The sequence below is a fragment of the Myotis lucifugus genome, unplaced genomic scaffold (assembly GCF_000147115.1).
Source record: "Myotis lucifugus unplaced genomic scaffold, Myoluc2.0 scaffold_0, whole genome shotgun sequence".
In the NCBI taxonomy this organism is placed as follows: domain Eukaryota; kingdom Metazoa; phylum Chordata; class Mammalia; order Chiroptera; family Vespertilionidae; genus Myotis; species Myotis lucifugus.
In genome coordinates, this window is record NW_005871048.1 from 39,201,842 (window position 1) to 39,225,493 (window position 23,652).

Genomic DNA, 23,652 nt, shown 5'->3' on the forward strand with positions numbered 1-23,652 from the left:
CCAGCCCGCACAGCTTCATGGCGCTCGGCAGATCTCCCCGAGGTCCGCCGGGCTCGGCCCCAACCGCACCTTAAGCCCGGCCCAGCCCCGAGGAGGAAGCGCGGCGCGGGCGTCACCGGGTCAGCTGACCGCGCGCCCCGCCTCCGGGCGGGTGAGACCCGGGAGGCCGCCGCCGGCGCTCCACCTCCTCGCAGCCCGAGCCCTGACCCGGCGCCTGAGGTCAGGGCCTCCCTGAACCTGCAGCGCCCAAGCCGCGATCACCCCCCGCCCCCCCGCCCCGGGTACCCCACCGCAAGCAGCAGGTCCCTGCGGCGGTGCTTTCATGTACTTGTTCATAAGCCCAGGCTTTGCCGTACGCATTCAGCTTTCATTAAAGCCTCCCACCAGAACTCCCCAGGGCAGCGTTTGGAACAGGTGGGAGGCTGAAAACGATGCCGAAGGTATTCCGTGAGAGAGTATCTTGGGGGTGAGGGTAGAAGACTTTTTAAAACTTCAGAAGGACACCGTGGACCAAGTTAATAGGCAGATGATACCAAGAGGGAATATATTTATAATGAGGGACTCATATTGTCAGTATAATTTTCAAAAAAAGTTATTACCATGACTCTATTACAGAACAGAATGAAAATGTGTCAAATATTTTATTCAACTCATTAATTAGGCAGTTATTATAGTGATGCCTGGTTTCAAAGCAATTTAATAAAGCAAAATAGTTTTAAAATTGGGTAGTTTCATAGTGACTCAGCCCTATGTGTCTGAGACTGGGCACTCCCATCCCCGCTCCTGAAAAAAAGAAATTGTTTATAATAAATTCCCAAGAGCAAGGTAAGTATGTATTTCAGACAGGTCTCTCTCCTATATAATAAAAGGGTAATATGCAAATTGACCCTAACCAGGAACGACTGGTCACTATGACACGCACTGACCACCAGGGGGCAGATGCTCAACACAGGAGCTGCCCCCTGGTGGTCAGTGCACTCCCATAGGGGGAGCTCCGCTCAGCCACAAACTGGGCTGAGGGCTGCAAGTGCAGCAGTGATGGTGGGAGCCTCTCCAGCCTCCACAGCGGCACTAAGGAGCGCTAAGAATGTCTGACTGTCGAACATTCCCCAAGGGCTCCTGGGCTGGAATGTCTGACTGCCAGCTTAGGCCCACTCCATGGGGGATCGGGCCTAGAACAGCAGGTGGACATCCCCAGAGGGGTCCTGGACTGCAAGAGGGGCACAGGCCAGGCTGAGGGACCGCCCCCACCAAGTGCATGAATTTGCATGCACTGGGCCTCTAGTATATAATATTTGGAGATAAAGTAGCAGATTTAGAGCATGCAGAAACAATGTAATTGTATCCAATATGGCAGGGATAAAAAATTTCTTTCCCTCTTTCCTCTAATCCACTCTTCTCTCACCCCCATTCCCCTGCCAACCCCTTTCCTTTCATTTCCTCTCCTTATATACCTTTACCTTTCAGCTCAGTTTTCCTGCATTGGCTTAATTCTCCTACAGGCTCTTCTTCCTTGGGTATCAAGTACAACCCCTCCAGAAAGCTTATGTCCCACATTCAACCATATTGGTCCTGGTAAAGGATCCCAAATGCCAAGCTTGATTTCACTCACACCCCCGAGGCAGAGCTAGTGGAGTCACATGACCAATATGAACTAGAGATCCCAACTTCCCCAACAGGAGAAGAAGTATTTTGTTTCTCAAGAAAAAGAAACTGATGTTAGGCCAAAACAACAGATCTACTACTGTTAGTACGTATTCTGAAATGTTGAGGAAAAGCTGTAAGAAAAGACTTCGAATAAACTTTATGGGGCATGCTTAAAGTTTTATAAAAGCAAGGCTTCACGTCACACTCTGCTTCCCTTTTCATATATTTTATTTGCAGTACCATTTACTGCCAATTTTCACTGTTAGCTGGAAGCTAACACAGCGTAGTGTTTCTTAGTAGGTGGCAGGAACAGCACCAGGTGTTAGACCATGGGGTCGGACTGGACCTGGGTTCAGCAACCTTGGTACTTGAGTTCTGGCTAGGAAAGAATTCAGAGCCAAGACTCCAACTATAAGAGAACATCTATATATATAAAAGCCTAAGTGACCGTTACGACCAGTCGACCAAATGACTGGTTGACTGGTTGCTATGATGCACACTGACCACCAGGGGGCAGATGCTCAATGCAGGAGCTGCCCCCTGGTGGTCAGTGCACTCCCACAGCCAACTTCCCACGGTTGGCCAACCTCCTGTGGTCCCTCCCCCCGGCCAGCTCCTATCGGGACTAGGCGAGATGGCCCTGATCGGCCCAATCGCCAGCCAGGCCGAGGGACCCCACCTGTGCACTGTGCCTCTAGTTTATTTATAAATTACAGAGGTAGAATAAGTAATTCATGGAAGAGATGGGCTGAGAAAACAAGTTATAGAGACAAAGGAGGGGCCCTAGGAACTTGGGAGTGAGAAAGGTAATGGTAATTCACCTGGGGGAGGGGAGGGAGGGAAAGGCTCAGGTGTCCTCCATCCTAAGGGTTTTAAAGATAGAGATTTTAGGGGAGGTCCCAGGGGAAGATCTCAATAGAATATTCAGTAGTTTTCCAGATGTGTCCTTTCAGGGTCTAGATCTCCACTGATTTGATTGGTCAGCATCCGGGCTGGGGGTCATTATTCAATACAGCTGGTCCTGAGGTCAGCCATGGGGTCACTGGTCTGGTTTTGCTGCTTTTCTGGACCTGAAATACAACTGAGGCCTAGATGTTATCTCCAGGGAGGAAAGGTCAGGGGGTCCAAGCGGAATGCCCAGCCATATGCTAGGGGAGGAAAAGTCACTCTGGGGGTGAGGTCCCCTGTCCAATTGTCCTTTGCTAGGCACCTGGGACTTTCCACCCTGGTGACCTTCTGTACCTGGCCCATCCTCCTGGTGATAGGGGGGACTCATAATCTAATAGATAGAGCATCTGAGTTCATCTAAAGGATAATCACATTAGTTTGAAATTCAGGAATACATATACGTATGGGAACAGAGGGTTAAGTTTTTTTCTTTTCTAAGTTTCATTTCTCAGGCCAGTGCACCTGCGTACTTCCTTTGATCCTAAACAATGAGATGGAGGAGGTGATTCAACTGCGGACAATGTATACGGTACTCAACACGCAAACAGAACTGTAAAGCATGACCAGGCTGACCCCACCAGGAGCCAAGCTGTCATCTCATTGTCTGACAACCAAGAGCAATGGTTGCCGTCTGCTGATGTCCAGGACTGCATGCATTTGCATTCTGTTCCCAACCCCATTTTTTCTATATCCTGTCCCTTGCACCTTACTGTAAGACAGGTTTTGGGTGCTTGTAAGCTCCCTGTCTTCCTGGTTGGCTGGCCTTCTCAATTAGCGCCTTATATGATCGTTATTGGACATTGCGACAGGCAGTCCGAGCCCACCCAGGGGTTTCCCGGTAACACTTGCTCTTCTTATGTCTGTCTAACTGCCTCCCACATCTCCAAGATTCAATCTCCAATTCATATTGTTGAAATTACCATATGTTAAATTATTTTACCCTGTGCATCAGTTACTTATTGCTGTGGAAGAAATGACTCCAAAACTTAGGAGCTTAAAACAATAACAAATAATAAATTATAAGATGATCAATATCTCACAGTTTTTGTGGATCAGGGATTCGGGAGTCTTAGCTGGGTGATTCTGGCTCAGAAGCTCTCCAGAGGTTGCAGTCATCTGAAGGATTTTCTTTGAAAGCTTGGCTGGTGCTGGAGGGTCTGATTCTAAGCTAACTTCCATGCCTGTTGGCAAGAGACCTGTTTTGTTTATTTTTTTTTATTTTCCTGGCTGTTGGCTGAAGGCCTCAGTTACTTGCCACATGTGTCTCTCCATAGGGCTTCTTGTGGATACTCAGAACATGGTAATTGGCTTCTGAGAGAGAGAGAGAGAGAGAGAGAGAGAGAGAGAGAGAGAGTGTAGAGGAAGACTTAATATCATTAGTGGCACTTCTTCCACCTTCTATCCCTTAGAAACGAGTTACTAAGCACAGCCTGCATTCAGGGGAGGAAAATTAGGCTTCACCTTGAAGGGAGGAGTCCATTCTCTGACCACAAATTATTTATATTCCCCCCACATGCAAACCACATTCCCTTCTCAAGAACCCCCAACGTCTCATCCCTTCAGAACCTTGGCTTCAAGTCCGGAATGTTGGCTTCTAGCTTAGCTCTTGGTATGGATAAGTCTCCTTGGATGTATCAACTATCCTCCAGTACAGTTCTCTTAATCTGAAGACCTGTGAACTAAAGAGACAAGTTATTTGCCGCCCCCCCCCCCCATGCATGTAAAATATGACGTGGGACAGACAGAGGATAACCAAGAAAGACAGTTCTGCTCAAAAGAGGCGTCAAGGGGTCTGTAGCAATTCCAGAGTCCAGCCAGGCAAACGTTGGAAGTTCCTTGATTAGGTTACAAAGCCTGGAAATAATCTCTATGGCTCTTGACCCCATTCTCTGGGCTTTTGGTTCTGCCTTCTGATTCATCTTTCCTTTTTCATGAAAAGTAGTATGTGTTTGCAGCTGAGATTTCTCAGCCTGTCTTCTACTTGTGAATTTTGGGGATGCAAAGACCTTTTTTCATTTGGCACTATTCCTATCCCTTTCAGTTCAAACTAGCAGTGTTTCTGCTGATATCATTCTGTTAAAAACTGTTGATTCCCTGTGCATCTCACTGACATTCGGGCCTCTGGACAAAAACTACACCCACCAATATCTTCAGGGTATGCCCTTCTCTACCTTGAGCTTCTGCTGAGGGATAGCATCCTTAGAAACCCTTTAATTTAATTGAAAGGATCTGTCAGGCATACCCTTAAAATATTTAGATGACCTTGTCTCGTTGACAGATACTCTGAGGCACCGCCATAGAGCTTCTGGAGTGTTAGGGTGTTTTGGCTCCTGACCAGGCTGTGAAAGAATTCACAACTGAGAGAAGAAATAGATGCAGAGAGGAAGTTTATTTTTACTTTCCCCAAGGGAAGGGGCCAGTGCATTGCTAATCAATACAAGGGCAAAGAACAAAAGCTGCTTCCCCTTTTAAAACCTTGGCTGCTGTTGCTAGGTGACAAGGAAGGGAGGGGGACTTGGGGGCTGATATTGAGCAGGCATCAGAGGGGTTGTCTTTGAGAAGTTTATTTGCTTTTTCAGTCCAGGCAGATGTCCAAGGGAGGTGTCTTTATCAGTATCTTCACAAGCCAAAACATTCTTGGAGTGAAAGTTACAAAGAGTTTGAAAGAGGCCTATTTGAAGAGGCCGGGAGAAGGGAACTTTCTACTAATTATCCCTGAGTTGTAAAACCAGCAGGGAGGAGGGGTATGTATACAAGAATGTAGCCTTGAAAGTAGTTTATCTTGTCTTTTGCAGTTTGAACAGAGGGGCTGTTTGAATCAGAGGAGGTAACAATCTTGGGGTTTAATTACCAGATGCTTCCCATAAATTGTGGAAGGCTGCAACAAAGAAAAAGAAAGGCCTTTTTTTCTTGTTCTCACACTCACACTGAGGTCTTAAGTGATTTTACAATCACAACCTTGGTTTGGACCATGTTATCCTGAGAGTGCCTGAACTTTATCTTCACCTGAAGGCCACATCTTCATTTTAGTGTCATTGGCTGCCTAGAGAGTCTGGGAATTAAAAAAAAAAATCAAGTCATGGCTCCTTGATGTTTGCTTATCTTGCTTCTTTCACATTTTAGTAGAGCAGAAAGATGAAGTTAGGAGGCACCTTGAACACTCTAGCTGGAAATCTTAGACACAAATGCACAGCTTCTACTTTACCCATTACTGCAGGCCATTGTGTTGCTCATATTTCCTTCATGACAGAAAGAACAGGATCTCATGTGCTCCAGTTTCCAGTAAGACTTTCCTCACTCTTCTTTAGGTGAGCTTCCTCGAGTCCATGCTTCTGCATTTCTCAAGGTACTCTGTGCTTCCCCAATCCTGTCTTCAGAGTCACTCCAGCTTCTATTGTCTAATTCCAAAGTCACACTCACATTGTAGGTGTTTGCTATGGCAGCACCCCACTTCCAGGTATTAAAATTTGTATTTATTATCTATTGCTGTGTTAACAAATTACAAACACTTAAAGGATGTATACAATTAAAATTTTGATAGTTAGTGCCAAATTTCCCTCCAAAACAAGTGAAAGTGTAGGACTGTCCATTCCCCACAACCTCATCTCACAATATTATCAATCTGTTTCAATTTTGTAGGCTGCTTTTTAAGTACTTTATTTATTTACTAGGGGCCCAGTGCATGAATCCATGCACCTTGAAAGGAACAGTGGGCCGTGAGGCTGCGGTAGGCACAGGGAGAGAGGGGGAGCCAGGTTTGGGCCCATCCTCCGTGCCTCTCCCCTCCCACCCCGCCGCCTGGCCCCTCCTCCCGTGGCCCCTGTCTGCCTAAAGCCCGGCTCCTGCTGTTGCTGCTCCCACACACTGACAGCACCAGCCCCCTGCTTGCACCTGCTGACAGCGCAGAGCGATTGGGGCTGGCACCAGCAGCAGGTGCGAGCAGTGGCCGCTGCCTCGATCACCCCTCAGGAGCAAGGGGAGGTGGAGAAGCCCTCAGGGGTGATCAGGGCCAGCAGCCGCCACTCACACCCACTGATGGTGCCAAGTGATCGGGACCAGCACTGGGCACCGGCAGTGGGTGCAAGCAGCAGCTCCAGCGCCAGCAGCAGGTGTGAGCACCAGGCGGGACCATGGCGCGCAGGAGCAAAGAATTTTCAGTAACCACCAGAGGCTCACCCCGGTAACAGTGATCGGCGCCCTGCCTTGGTCTGGTGCCCTGGCTCACCTGCTCCACCATCCTGCTATAGCCAACGCCTGCCATGTTCTGCACACGCCCCTGGGTGGTCAGCACATGTGATAGCGACCGGTTGTTTGGTTGTTCAGTTGTTCCACTGTTCAGTCTATTTGTATATTAGCCTTTTATTATATAGAATTTATTTATTTTCTGTGAACTTAACATATTTTTCATTAAATTTATTGGAATGAGATTGTTTAATAAAGTTAAATAGGTTTTCAGGTGTACAATTCTTTAATACACCATCTGTATATTGTATTGTGTGTTCACCACACCTGTAGGCTGTTTTAATTTGTACTTAATTACTTGTCAGGTTGAATAAAATAACCACTTTGTATCTTCTAGTAAGAGCCTCTTCATATCTTTTTGGTTGTTTACTTTCTCTAATGATTTGTATGAGTGATTTTTAAATTATAGATATTAATCTGTCCTGTATATAGCAAATATTTTCTCTTGGGCCATCAATTTTCTTTTATCTTTATTGATATCATATTTTGTCTTACAGTGATTTTAACTTCTTTTGAGATCTAACTTGTCAATCTTCCTTTTATGGCTTCAAAATTTGTCTTGATTAGGATTCAAATACAATAAAAATTTCCTTTTATTCAAATCCTTTTACAGTTTTGTTGTTTTTTTTGAGTTGCATGCTTTACTCCAGGCGATGCTGCGTTTTGTGCATAGTTAAGGTAAGGCTGTGTGGAGTGAGTGGAGTTAGGGACCATATAAAATGGAGTCACTTTAGCCAACCTTATGAAGGTTGGGGCATGAGGAAAGATTCTCTTCTTGCTCTAACCAGCCTGGGACTTAAACTTTTTGAACTTTCCAGTCCTGTGTTGTTGCCTGGATACACATCTGGACAAACTCTAGATCTCTAGATAGCCCTCTGGTCAACCCCTTGAAGGACTCTGAGAACCAAGAAGCAGCTCTGATATGACCAGGTCCAGGGGTTCTCACCTCATTCTGTATCAGGCTCACCTTGGGAGCGTAGGGAAAACACCGATGGTTGTGTGCTGACCCAGATCATTCAATAAGAATCAGCAAGTGTAAGAGAAGGGTGATTTTTTTTCTACGACTTTGTTGAGCTCAATTGGCATACAATAAACTGCATATATTTAAAGTGTACAGTTTGGTAAGTTTTAAGTAACCGTGGTACAATCACTACAAGCAAGAAAAGGGACATTTCCCTCATCTCCAAATGTTTCTTCCGTCCCTTCCTCCTGTCCCTGCCCTTCCCATCCCCATCTCACCCCACCTCACCTCCTAGTCAGACAACTGCCTACTTCTTTCTATCAACAAAGACTAGTTTGCATTTTCTAGAATTTTATAGAAATGGAATCATATGTTCTCTACGTTGGTCTTGCTTTTTTTGCTTAGCATAATCATTTTGAGGTTCATGGTGTTGCAGCATGCATCAATAGTTCATTCCTATTTATTGCTGACTAGTACTCCATTGTATGGATATACCACAATGTGTGTATTCATTTACCACTTGATGGACCTTTGGGCTATTGCCAGTCCTCCAGGGGGTCACAGAGGTGAAGTCCCATCTGGGTAGGATGAATGAGGAGACCCTTATTATTCCTACTGGCCCTGGAGCACTTGGTTGGGGAAGCTCTCATGGAACTGTCATCCCTTCTTACAGTTGGCATTTTACCATCAGCGTGTCCGTGTGCTGCCTGAGTCCTTGGGGACAGCAGTAACCACCTCCACAGCTGTAGATCCCTCCCAGCACTGCAGAGGTAAGTTCTTGTTACTTGGGGCTCCAGCCCATCACACTCTGCATCCCCCACCACCTGCTCATTCTTCTTTTCCTCAGTCCCTTACTCATTTCCCCAGACTCCAAATTAGTTACTTGTCACCCTCGTATGAGGCCTTGAATTTCCCCTTTATCCTGTTTATGTTCAGACCCCACTGCCTATCCTGAAAGTCCTTCCCTCTCTTCTCTGCCAGCTCCCTTGGCACCCTCCATCCCCCAACTCTGCTTATCAACACTTGACAGTCAGCATGGTGCTGGTCCAGGAAGAGGCAAACAGGTCGATGCCATAGAATTGATAGCCTGATACAGACCTAGTTGATAGAAGAATTTAATACATGCTGGAGGAGGCACCACAGGTTGGGGCAGAAGAGAAGGATAGTCAATAAATGACACAGGAACAATAGATGAGCTCCTTTGGGAAAAATCAATTCAGATAATTATCTCAGCCCTTCCAAAATGAATTCCAGATTTATTAATGAGGTAAGTTTTAGAAACCTAGAAGAAATCAAAAGTGAATGTTATTAAATTTCTGCAGAGGACACTGTCTCCCTCTCAGCTTAGATTTGGGTGATGCTCATAAAAAGAAAAAGTCAGTAGTTTTAAAAAATCTATTATACTTTTGCACGTCAAAAAAGTAACCCAGATTAAGATGTACTCTTTGAACTTTAAAACAATATTTTGGCAGATACAGTTAGTAACGGCATAATATACTGGTATTTCCTATATAAAGTGCTCATATAGACCAATAAACATTTCATAGAAAAATTGCCAGAGGATATGTCCAAATAAGGAGATGCAGTTGGTTAATGAACATATGGACAAAAGTTCAACCTTATTTTCTGCACTCAAATATGTGTACAATGAAAAAGAAATGAGACATGACCCTTTGTTGATTAAATTACTCAAGATTAAAAACAATTTGAACATCTAATGACTGACACCATAGTTGCCTATGCTTGCTCATGACTTGTGTGTATTGTGTCTCTGTAGGCACTCTGCTTATAGTAGGCGGCTCCTGAGGGCTGAGAGGAGCTATCCCTTTAAAAGCCCTGCTATATACCACCTCACCCCACCTTACGCACAGGTTCTGCCACCATTATGACAGCCTTGCAAGGCACATAGGGTTGGTCTTATTTCACAGATGAGGAGAGTGAGGCTCAGAAAAGCATGGCCAGGAAGTCCGACAGCCAAGATTTGAACTCCACTTGGCCTAACTACACATTCTGTTTTCACCCCACCAGGGCAGGCTGCCTCTGTGAAATTCTCTCATCTGGCAAAGGAGACAGCTACTGCTGTAGGCCTGAATCTGAAAGAGCTGCTTCCCCTTCCCCTCCCTTCCTAACCCCTAATCCAGAAGAAAGATGAGCAAGAAGCTATAAGAAAGCAGAATAAGGACCGAGAAGGAAAAAGCAGAATTCAAAGGACAAAGTTCAGAGAAAACCCAAAGTAGCTGCTGGAAGAGGCACATCCCTACAGCTCTTGGGATTGCGCCCACCCCACCCCCCAGCCCAAACACACACACCACCTCCAGGTAATTGTTTCCCCAGCCTCCCAACAGATCATATCAAGGCATTTTACAGCTGGCTATCTAAAAGCCAGGCTCCACCCCTTCGTGGAGCATCGGGGAGGGTTGTCTGTCCTCTGAGGGCCTTTGTCCCTTCCCAACCCACCCCTTGTGGACAGTGAATGTCCTGTAACCTGTGGTCACTAACCAGTGTGACACGTGTGGGGGCAGTTAGTATTTGAGGACTCCTAAGGAGGACTCCCCACTTCAGGGATGACTGTGAGCCTCTGAAGTACCCCCATTGTAAAGATACCCCCAAAACTAGGGATGTCGATACTGGTTTTGAAATCTAACAGCAGAGGGCTGTTAACTAGCATAGGGAATGACCAGCATGATTCCCCACTGGTGAAGTGCAGAGTTGAACCCTGTGGCTGGCTGGCTAGACAGACCTTCCGGGCCCTGCTGCCCTCCCCCACACAAGTGTGAGAATCGACAAGCCCAGCCCGAAGCCTCCGGGGCCGCACTGGACCCCCAGACGCCCACTTGACCTGGGTTCTTCCTCCTCCCCAAGGCCTCTGCTTCCTGACACGACTAGAAAGGTGGCTAATCCTGCCCTGAAAGTACTGTTCCTCCTCGGAGGGACTCTCTCGAGCCAAGAGCCGGCTGGAATGCCTGAAAGGGATGGGGCCTTTCCCCAACTCGCAAGAAGGAACTGTATGATCATGCTTACATCTGCCTTTTCACACACACGGGCATATTTACTAGAATTTGGTCTCAGGCTCTCTTTTACTGCAATAAACCTGGTAGCAAGGTTGTCATGGAGATGATGTATGGACCCCACTGTCTCTACTGCCCAGAGTACCGTCATTTAGGAGGAACAACAGCAACCACACATTATGTGGCACTCTCATGTGGACCCATGGCTCAGGTCAGTTGCCAAGGTGGCCCTTTTGGCCTGAGAACCCATCTCCAGGATGCCCTGAGATCTTTTTCCTACATGTATGTGTGAAGCAAAGACAGAGATGCTGATTTCAGAGATGGGAAGCTAAAAATCCCACTCCCCCCTCAGATCCCCACTTTGATTGATAGGAGGAGAGAATTGGCCACAGTGAGGTGCCTTCTAGTTAGCTGCAATGACTGTGGCTGTGGGGGCCACCTACCCTCAGGCCCCAGGGCTATTGTGTGTGGTGGAGGAGGGAGGATATTGTTGGGGAAAGGGTAGGGGAAGCGACACCTGCTCCTGCTGACCCTGATCTTGTCTTTATGAGGACAAGCATTCCAACTGGTCCAAGGGAGAATTTTCCTCCCCGTAGACAATGAGAACCAGGCCTCCAATCACGGCCAACCTGGGCCATGTTCATTGTCACTGCCAACTTGACCCACTATTATGGAAATTGCTCCAATTACGACCATAACATTTGCATGTGAAATGACAACTAAGTACTTGCCTCAGAGGCAATTTTTGTAAATAAAGCTGGGTGTTACTAAAATCGGGCATTTTGTCCTTTGTTGGGGTTATTTGTGACCTGATTAGAAGACAGCTCCCTTCAGCATTGCCCCGTGGCCTGTCATAAATCACTTGTCCCTCAAATGCTTCCTATGGCTTGCAGACAAGCTCCTTGAAATAAATGGGCTTCAATCACCAGTTTCAGCAATTCTCCTGTCTCCAAGTAATAAAACATCTGGAAAATTGGGCTAAATGGATAAAACAGTCCTCCGTAATAAGTATCTGGCATCCTTACAACTCTGTATAATGCATTTTTTTATGAGCAGATGTGGTACTTCGCTGCTATGAAGAACAGAGGCATGTTTTGTCATGCTTTTTATTGCATTTAAAATGCAAGGTATATTTTCATAGCTCCCTGGAGAACGCTATCCCATTGACTGGGAAATGTTGATGTGTTGGTTTACAAACTTGAAAAGTAAGTGAACCGCTCAGAAAATTGCAGATATAATTGAAACAGCCATTACACTGGACACTCACAGGGAACTGGCTTAGGAAACAGAATTCAGTCTATAAATTTCCCCTTCTTTCCTCGTGGGTTTGTTCCACGGGGCCTTTGATCTTGTGGTCATTTACGTTCTTATCTCTCTTCTGTAATATTTATGGCTTTCTGAAGAAATGATTTCATCAAACTGGCTATCACTTCTTTCCCGTTTCTCATTGAGAAAGCTTAGCTGGTAACCCACCTGTGTAGTCTCCATTTTATAGTCCTTTGTGGGGTTCCCACAAGATGTTTTTAACATGTGTGTCTGGGGGAGTGGGGGTGGGGGTTGATGGAGATCTAGAACATAGTCCACTGGGCTACTATTCTACAAATCTTCCCAAACACCACATCAAACACACACACACACACACACACACACACACACACACACAATTTTTTAAATAAAGTTTGGAAAGCACAGAAAAGTACAAAAAAAAACAACCTAAAAACATCTGTAACTATATTCAGTTATTACCACTGTTTATGTATGTACTTTTGATTGCATAAAATTACAATCCTGCTCTATATACTGTTGTCACTTCAAATACCAGAAACATTTTCCCTTTTATTAAATATTTATTTAAAATATGTCTTGATGGATAGACCATGTTTACTGAACTAGTTTTCTTTGAGACATTTAAAACTTGCAGAAATGTTTACCACTATAAATATGATAAATCTTAAGTAAAAATCGTTTTATAGGTTTTTGATTCTTTTCTAGCAGTAAAATTACTGGATAAAAGCATATGAGCTTTTGTTTTTAAGATTCTATTTTTTAAAAAATATTTTTATTGGTTTCATAGAGGAAGGGAGAGGGAGAGAGAGACAGAAACATCAATGATGAGAGAGAACCACTGATCAGCTGCCTCTGCATGCCCTACACTGGGGACTGAGCCCGCAACCCCGGGCATGTGCCCTCTTCAGGAATCGAACCGTGTCCTCCTGGTCCACAGGCCAACACTCAACCACTGAGCCATACCAGCCAGGCTATTTTTAAGACTTTAATACATACTGTCCTCAGTGCTCTTCAAAAAGGGTGTAATGGTGTATGTCGTACACTCCCACCATGAAGATGTAAGCGTCTCGGCTTCCATGCACGCTGGGTTCTCTCATTAGTAACAGTTCCAGAGCAAAGAACCCTCTGCCTGCGTCCAAGTTGCATTGTTCCCTAGTTTGATGTTTACCTTTTAACTTGGATGATGAGCTGGAAAATTTCAGTTGTTTTGCCAAGTTTTCTTTTCCCCTCCCCATTTTTTTAAAAAGAAGTTTTAAAATCCCTTTCTCTCAATCTTTTTGTTTACGGAGTCCTCTTTGGCTTTTAAGTTTTCCCAGCTTGAAATCAGATTCTAGATTTTGGCTTTACTTACATTTGTGTTTTCCTAGTTCTTTAATGGTTTTATTTTTTTATTTAACACAAATCTATCCAGGACTGATTTCGGCCTATTTCTTGACATGGGTATTCTCTCTTATTCTTTACCAAATGGTTAACAGATTGTGTCAGCACCATTTATTCAATATTGCATTTTTAAATAATCCAACTTTTAAATTTAAAAGCAAAGGTGTGTTATTTCTCTACGTAGGTCTTCCTTAAATATGTTTACGCTCATAGATTTATTTCTGAATGATTTGGTCCTATGTCAGAAAAGGCCTCATTTTACTCACAAAGGGGGAAAAACTAGCCAAAGTTAAACCATTTCCCCAAGGCTACAGAGAGACTAGAATGGCGAAGTGAGGACTCTAGCTCAGGCTTTTTGAGGCCTGCTGAAGTAATTTCCCCTTTCTACCACCACTACTTTTTTTCACTGATATTTGTTTTTCCTTAGTTAATCTCTCCTGCCTGATACAGGATTTATCTCTTTTCACTGATTGCAGCCACAACCCTGCCTGACTCTGGAACTTTTGACTCCCAACAGTTCTATTTAGAAATGAAGTCTCAGTTGTGCTTCTAGTTGCCATTATGTTTCAACATGGTGTGTATCTCTGGGGTGTCAGCATTAAAGCATGAGCCCAAGAGAAACCAGACTGCACACAATTAAAAACAGGTAGTCTTTCTAATTGCACAATGGATTCTAGGTGTGCAACAGATGCCCATGTGAATCTGTGGGCCTCAGTTTACTCAATTGTAAATTGCCCGAGGAGCTCATGAGCTTGAAAGATGTGCTTTAAAAAGTACTTATTTTGTTAAATATTGCAGTAGAACTGAGGGTTAAAAAAAGTTGGTTGGCCAGCCAACCAACCACGGCCGCTCCCCCTGGCCAGCCCTGCTCCTGATCGGCCCCTTCCACCCCATCAGGGATGGGGCCAGCCCACCAATCGCCCGTGGCCCTCCCCCTCCTGCTGGCCTGGCCCGATTGGCCCCAACAGGGGCAGGCCGGCTGGACCCCACCTATGCACAAATTCGTGCACTGGGCCTCTAGTGTAAAAATAGCATGCACAGTACGAAGACTAGAAAAAAAATTTATGGGTATGTAATGTACAGCATGGTGACTATAGTTAATAATATTATATTGTATATTTTAAAGTTGTTAAGAGAGTAGATCTTAAAAGTTTACAACACAAGCCAGACTGGCATGGCTCAGTGGTTGAGCATTGACCTATGTACCAGTCTGGGCACATGCCCAGGGTTGCAGACTCGATCCCCAGCGTGGGGTGTGCAGGAGGAAGCTAATCTATGATTATCTCTCATCATTGATGTTTCTATCTCTCTCTCATTCTCTATTCCTCTCTGAATAAATAAAAATATATTTAAAAAAATTTTTTAACACAAGAAAAAAATTTGTAACTATGTATGGTGATGGATGTTAACTAGACATTGTGGTGATCACTTTGCAATATGTATAAGTATCAAATCATGTTGTATACCTGAAGCTAATATAATGTTTTATGTCAATTATATTTCAACTTAAAAATTATTTTTTAAAAAGAGAAGCTTAAAATTATATTTTTGGGGGGCTTCAAGATTTTCCCACTTCTTTCTATTTTTCGGTATTTTTCTAATTTTCTGCAATAAATATATATCAATTTTATACTCAGCTAAGAGTAAAACTATTCTTGAAGTGAATATTTGTTCTTCCAACAAAAATATATGATTATGAAAGGAATGTCTATTCCTTTAGATCATAGGGTTGTTGTAAGGATTAAGTAGCGTTGTCTTGAGGGCCAACATGTGTGGACATGTTTTGTAAGGTATGAAGTGATTTACATGCATGCAAAGTATTATGATTGCCCATGGACATGTGGCTGAAAAATTCTGCTGAATTCAAATCTTGGAGTAAAGGTACCAAGAAAGCTTATTTATGAAGAAACCCTGCTGTCTGTAAAATGAACTCTCCATCTAACAGGGGTCCTCAAACTTTTTAAACAGGGGGCCAGTTCACTGTTCCTCAGACCATTGAAGGGCCGGACTATAGTTTAAAAAAAAAAACTATGAACAAATTCCTATGCACACTGCACATATCTTATTTTGAAGTAAAAAAACAAAACGGGAACAAATACAATATTTGTATTTGCATGTGGCCCGCGGGCCGTAGTTTGAGGACCCCTGATACAATGTGCATGATCTTTCCATTTGTGTTGTAGGTTTGGATTTCTGTGTTGAATTTCCTTTAACTAGAACTCAGTTTCAAAATATGTCATGGGGTTCAGATCTCAAAGAGAAAAGACTTGTTAAGGTAGAGGGAGACCCGAGTCCTCAGCTGGTTTGTCTAGCACCTGGTCCTTTCCCGGCTTTGCTCCTCCACCCCTATGCATCCCTGTTGATATCCCCCCATTCTCATTCCCATTCAGAGGATAACTCTTGGGGTCAAGGACTGGCCTTCAGTTTCAGCTTCCAGGAGACCATGGGCACCTAATGGTATTATTACAAGTGCAATTGGCTTCTACTAAAGCCCTGGGCTTGCCATGCTGAGAGCCAGAGAGGGGACCAATTACTCCATCAGCACCAATAGACATGGCTACCGGAGCTCAGTCTGCTGCTGCCTGGCATGAAGGGTGGAGGCCGAGCAGAAATGGATTTCTCGCCACCATTTTCCCTCTGCTAAAGGGATGTTGGTTGTGCCCAGCTGCCTTTCCGTTTCCCATGGTCTTGCTTTCTTGAGGTGACCCTTTTCTTCCAGGCAATGCCTCGTCATTCTTGCCCTGGTTGTGATCGCATCTCTAGCTTCGTTTAGTTCCCACGCTGGAGTTCATGGAGCCTGGAGGATCAGAGACCTCTCTGATGGGATCCATAAGCTCTAAGACAACTAAACTAATTGTTTGTGGGGTTTTTTCAGTGATAATCTAAAATATGATTTTACCAGTTATAGAGGCAATAATTCAAGATTGAAAGACATGTTCTTGGAAAAAGACTTTTGCATTAAGGCTGCATTCAGTGGCTGCTAGGAAGAGCAGACACAACCTAGGTAGCTTGAGCAGACAAGTTCTACTTTTTCTCACCTACCACGAAGCCCGGAGATGGCAGCTGCTGGCTCAATTCGGTGGCTTTATGAGGTCAGAGTTGGTGTCTCTGCGACTCTCTGGTCTTGTCCCTCAGAGCAGCAGCTTCAGCACCAAGGTCTGTGCTGGAGGCAGGAAGAGGAGGGAAAGAGGTGGCTGGCATCAGCCATATTGATCTCATTGAACAGAAAAGAAAAACATTTCCCAGAAACCTCTTAGCAGGCCTCCTTCTACATTCCATTGGCACCAACTGAGTCACATAGCTACCCTATTTAAGAAGGGGCTGGGAAATCAACTGCTTGGTAAAAAGAACAGAGTAGCTATGATTGGCTTAGACTGATCACGACTCATTATTTGGGGCTATACACACCATTTGGAATAAAATCCAGGTCTTTTTTAAAAGAACATATTTTTATTGATTTTAGAGAGGAAGGGAGAGGAGGAGAGAGATAGAAACATCAATGATGAGAGAAAATCATTGATCAGCTGCCTCCTGCACGCCCCTGACTGGGAATTGAGCCCCGCAACCTGGGCATGTGCCCTGACTGGGAATCAAACCTGGGACCCTTCAGTCTGCAGGCTGACGCTCTAGCCACTGAGCTAGACCAGCTAGGGCAAAATCTAGGTCTTTTTAAAAATATATTTTTATTGATTTTTTAAATAGAGAGGGGGGGGAGAGAGAAACATTGATGAGAGAGAAACACCAATTGACTGCCTCCTTTACAACCCCCTACTAAAGATTGAGCCTGAAACCTGGGCATGTGCCCTGAATGGGAATTGAATCAGCGACCTGTGGTGCATGGGACAACACTCAACTAACTGAGCCACACTGGCCAGGACAAAAATCCAGTCTTAATGGCTGTTGGGCAAGTGTGGGCCCAGCTAGGTGAAGGCCTCTGTCCCACATGTGCCCTTTCCTCTTGCTTCCGTCTCAAATGACCCTGGTTTCCTTGACAAAGATCAGAGTCTCTCCTCTCCCTTTGCTTCTGCATTGTGGCAATTTCCTCTCTGCCTTTGGGCTCTCACCTCCTTCTCCATTCCATCAATTATGCACAGAAAATTACTGGTCATTGCCCCCCACCCCACCCTTCACCGTAGGGGGCAAAAGAACATTATTCCTAAGATAAGAGCCTTCTTTGACTTTGGAGGTATGATACTAAATTCCAGATATTTATCAAGCTTTTAAGGTTTAGATTTCACTTATTCTCATCAAAATGCAATTTCCTGGGCTGAGGAAGAGCTATTCATGCTCAGATGACAATGAGGCAATGCTGGCTTTTGGTCAAGGTCTCGAGTGTTAAGTGTTGGCTGATTGAAAAGATAAGAAAGTAAAGGATTTAGTACCAATCTTGGTTTTTCCCAGAGCAGGAGTGAGCTGGGCTCATTCTACAGTTCTCAGAGGCTCACACCTCACTCCTAGAATCCCTGTCCCCACTTTTCCTCTGTATTCACATTCACTAAGGGCCTCAGTGTCTTTCCTCAAACTTGCTTCTTTGTGCTTCTCATCTCCTGCTGGCCAGGACCTCACATTGCACCTTGTGATCCCTTTGAGTTCAGACTTGCCTGGGGCACCCCCTTTGTCATTTCTGTAATTTTCCTGAGGCAGACAAATCCCTTTGTTCCTTCCTGGCTCAGCCCCTTCACCTGCTCCTTCTGGGGACCATGTGCTTTCCAGTGTGTTCTAGGATTAATGTGCCCCTAGCCCTGACCGTGGCTAGGTGGGCAGACAGAGAAATCAGGCATTGCATGTTCTGTTCCTAGTTTTGCTATGAACTTTGTGAGGTCTTAGCAGGTGACTTAATTATGCTGACAAAATTAATACTGTGCTAGGAAATCATTTTGAAATTCAATATTTCTCAAGTACCTTGGGATTTACATAAATATTACGTAAGTATCAAAGACATACTTTCCTCCTGTTCTGAAAGTACCTTTTGTCCATGAAAGCTTTTAAACATGATGTAAAGAAATATTAACATACAACCTAACATTAAAAGAACAATTGACTAAAAAATGGGTGGAGGATCTGAATGGTCATTTTTCCAAAGAGGATCTACAGATGGCCAACAGACATATAAAAAGATACTCAGCATCACCAATCATCTGGGAAATGCAAATTAAAACCGAAATGAGATACCGCCTCACACCTGTCAGAATGGCTATCATCAATAAATCAACAAACAAATGCTGGCAAGCATTTGGAAAAAAGGGAACCGTTGTACACTATTGATGGGATTGTAAATTGGTGCAGTCACAATGGAAAACAATATGGAGGTTCCTCAAAATATTAAAAATAGCCTAGTCAATGTGGCTCAGTGGTTGAGTGTCAACCTATGAACCAGGAGGTCATGGTTCAATTCCCGATCAGGGCACATGCCTGGGTTGCGGGCTCGATCCCCAGTAGGGGGTGTGCAAGAGATAGCGGTCAATGATTCTCTCTCATCATTGATGTTTCTATATATATATCCCTCTCCCTTTCTCTCTAAAATAAATAAAAATATATTTTAAAAACTATTGAAAATAGAACTACCACATGATCCAGAAATTCCACTTCTGGGTATTTATCCAAAGAAATCCACAATATATATGCACCCCTATGTTCATTGCAAAATTATTTACAATAGCCATGATATGGAAGCAACCTAAGTGTTCATTGATAGACAAATGGATAAAGAAGAAGTGTAATATACAATGGAATATTACTTGGCCATAAAAAAGAAATCTTGCCATTTGTAACAATATGGATAGATCTAGAAGGTATTGTGCTAAGTAAGGAAGCCAGACAGAGAAGGACAAATACCAGGTAATATAATTTATATATGGAATCTAAAGAACAAAATAAAGGAACAAACAAAACAGAAACAAGATTCAGAGAACAAATTGATGGTGGTGGGGTTGGGGGAGATGGGTAAAAAAGGTGAAGGGATTAAGATTACAATCATAATGCCAAAACCGGTTTGGCTCAGTGGATAGAGCGTCGGCCTGCGGACTGAAGGGTCCCGGGTTCGATTCTGGTCAGGGGCATGTACTTGGGTTGCGGGCACATCCCCAGTGAGAGCTGTGCAGGAGGCAGCTGATCGATGTTTCTCTCTCATCGATGTTTCTAACTCTCTAGTTCTCTCCCTTCCTCTCTGTAAAAAATCAATAAAAATATATTTAAAAAAAAAGATTACAATCATAAGAACAGTAGTGTACAGCACAGGGAATATAAACAATAATATTGTAATAACTATGCGTGGTATCAGGTGGGTACTAGACTTATCAGGGTGATCACTTCAGAAGGTATATAACTGTCTAATCACTATGTTGTACACCTGAAACTAATACAATATATGTCAACTATAATTGAAAAATTAAGAGAATAAACAAATAAGTATTTTTAAAAGTTAAATGGACAAAGAAGGATGCATGTTGCACTGAGTTGGAACAGCTTGGAGCAGATCCCAGTCTTCTCCAGGTGGGAGTGCACCCAGAGGTGGCACACCGCAGGGCTGGAAGGCATAGTCCCCAGGACTGTCCTCACTTCTGACACTAACTGCGAGTTTGTGGGAGGGGTTTCCTGAAGCTGCCCTCAGTTTTGATAATTCCCTAGAAGGAAGGACTGCCAGAGCCCACAGACAGCTGTGAAACGCTCATGGTTATGGTATGTCAAGGACAAGGATGTGGATTAAAATCAGCCAGAGGAAGAGACGAGCCTGGGAGGGCTCCGGAAACAGAGCTCCGTCTTCCTTGGGAGGCGTTCCCACCCTGACATGGATGTGTGACCAAGCACACGAAATGCAACAGGCAGGCTCCCTTCTCTCCAGAGTGACACAGATGACCTCAGGACAAGGGCAAGGGCAAGGGCAAATTCCCTACCACACAGGATGCTTTGCTTCTCGTACATTACTGATATAGCTGGCGCTGCCCCCAGGAAAGTACAAGTGAGAGAGGCATCAGGGACACTCTGGAGGAGCAATTCGCTTGTGGGTGCTGGCATTAAACACAGTTCCTTGGGGGCCATTTTCTTGCTCACAAAAATGCCCTAACGATACAGGGGGGCGCCTGTACCAAAGCCCCCAGCGTGGCAGGTCCTGTTGCTCACAGACATTGGAAATGCTGGCCAGGGCCCTGGGTTTGTCTGTGTTTCAGGACACCAGGCCCTGGAGGCTCACAGACAGTTGACATTTCTGGAAACTAAGGACCTGCCATCAGTTAAGTAGACAGTCTGTAAATATCTGAATTAAAGATTTTGGGGAGAAAAGGTTCAAAGAGACCGAGCAGCTTGCGCTGGAGACTGGACAGAAAGAGCTGGACTTCATTTGCAACACGCGGAGAGGCGAAGGCACCACAGCACAGGTGAGGCGCAGGCAGTGGCCAGAGCAGCCAAAGGCGCTCATAGGCACAGAGATTCCTTAGGAAACAGGTGACTACACAAATAATTAGTCAAGTTTGAAAAGGACAATGCAGTCTTCATTACCTGGAGGGTTTATTAGCCTTCTAAAACAATTTTGATGAATAATTGCTACCCATCCATTTAACAAATGTTTACTGAGAATTTAGCGTGTCCCCTGCAACATTCTAGGTGCTGAGGATTCCCAGAGAGCCAAACAAAGTCCCTCCCCTCACAAAATTTGCTTCCTAATGGGAGATATAAATAATAAATAAACCAACCAACAGTGTGAGGTGGTGAGCAGGGAAAGAGATGGAGAGAGAGAAGCTGCTATCTTAGACTAGGAGCTCAGGGAGAGGAGCCTCATTCACCCTGAGATTTGAATAAAAGGAGGGGCCTGGCAGTGTGGCTATCCATGGAAAAGTACGGATTGTATGCAAGAGAGGAAGTGCAAAGGGCCTGAGGCTGGGGATTGGCTGATGATGAACAGGGCAGCCAAGTGGCTGGAGCGGAGATGAGGCTGGATAAACAGGCCATTGGGGGACATAAAATAAGTTTATGTGACAAGGACAACAAAAGTTCATGCAACCGCTCCCCCCACGTCAGCCTGAGGTCTGTGTTGCCCCTGGTCCCATCACCATCCTGACCAGGGCAACTGTGGAAGAGCCTTAGAGGGAGCCGAGGCTAACCCGACTCGGAGTAGAGGGATATGCAGTGACCGTGGAAAAAAGTGAACCCTGGAAGGCACTGGAGGTGGGGTGGCCAGCAAAGGGGCAGTGGGAGCTGAGAGAGGGGTCTTTGGGGGAAGAGCAATGTCAGGGAGCAGCTATTGAGATGAGGGCAACTTTGGGGAAAAGACTTTAGAATGTTCCACTGTGTGTCATCAGTGTGGTCCCCCTCTGCTGCTTCTCTGAGAGACTTCCTGCGTTAAGTTGCGAGGTGTTTTTGGAGTTGGTTGGTTTCTTGTTTCTTTTGCATACAATACTCTGTCCAAACCAGCCCCAGGTGGCCCAGCTTCATTCAGGCTTCATTTCTATTTGCAGAATCCATGAATTGATTAATGAACTAGCTATTGAATAGCTTTTTCTAGTCATCTATCTCTAAATATGTTTTTCTTTGAACAGTTAAAAACGACCCTCTGTTTAACCCTGGAATATTTATGCAATTGTCATCATGCAGCAGGCAACCAGCTGGAATCTCAAATTTGCTATTGACAACTACGTTGTCTCAGGTAAGTCACTTGATCTTTCTAAGCTCCAGTGGTCTGATCTGTAAATGGAGATATTTTGTTAATGATTTGGGTGTTCATTTAAAAATTTTTTGTTTTACTGATTTGAGAGAGAGAGAGGAAGGGTGAGAGGTAGAGAGAGAGAGAGAGAGGAACATCAATGTGAGAAACATTGATGGGCTGCTTCCTGCACACCCCCTACTGGGGATTGAGCCTGAAACTCAGGCATGTGCCCTAACTGGGAATAGAACCAGTAACCCCATTTACAGGGGCCAGGGCTGCAAATGGAGATTTAAAAAAAATTTTTTTTCTACACAGAATTTTTTAAAAAAGCAAATAGAAGATTGAAATCTGTAAGTGGCAACTATTTCACTTGCTCTTTTAAATATATATTTTTTTATTTATTTCAGAGACTAAGGGAGAGGGAGAGAGAAAAATCGATGAGAGAGAATCATTGATTGGCTGCTTCCTGCACACCCTCTACTGGAGATTGAGTCCACAACCTGGGCATATGACTCAGAATTGAACTGTGACCTCCTGCCACACTGGCTGGGCTCTACACAGAATTTTGAGAATTAAATGACACTGTGCATGTAAGAATAATGCAAATGACAGTCATCATTTTAACTGATCATTTTTCTTTTAGTTACCAATTTGGATATGAACATGTTCTCACTACATATATGTGGAATGAATTTAAGAAATCATTAAAATGAATGCTTCCATAAAACATCAACTTAGCTGCTCATAAGTTCATTAGTTGATGCATTTGACCAGAAGAGACGGAATGTACACATCAGAGTGCAGTAACTGTGATTACATTGCTGGAATCTTTTATCCTACATGAGTCAAGATAGACAGGAAGTGTTGCTTCTCTTTCTTATTTCAGAGTATGCATGCAGCCTTGAGGATGTTTCCCTTATTAATATTCAAAATAAATTCTTCCAAACTATAGCATATCTCAAGTTACAGAGTAGTTATTGAAATTATAACAACAACAACAACAAGAAAGCCATCAGTGCGATATGTATTTCCATGAAAAAACAATCTATTAGGTAGAAGTTCTGGAAAATAACACACAAAGCCGCAGGAGTAATCATTGTACAAGCTGGCTTTGCTGTGGAAAGGAAACTCGGCTCCTTTAAAACTCTGATTTTGTTTTTCATTGCTTCAAGTCACTTGCATTTAATAACAGTGCAGTGCCTAATTGTGTGAATTAGCATAAAGTCTGATTGCTGACTACTTCTAGCTGGCTTTGCTACACAATAATGAATGCAGATTTTTATAGATTTGGAGAGATCAATGGTCAATTGCCTAACACTCTATTCAAAGTTTAAAAAATTCCAGCGCTTTAAGGGTTGTATCTCCAATGCTTATCTGGATGTTGGTTAGAACCTTCTTAAAAGCTTGATGTTCTCATCCCAGCCCTTATTAGTGCCTGGCATTAACAACTGTGTGATTTTATGTCCTTATGTTAACAGATATTTGGTGCTGGTGCTGATTTAAAGGGGCATCCAGTGCCACTGTACCTCCAGCCTTCCTCA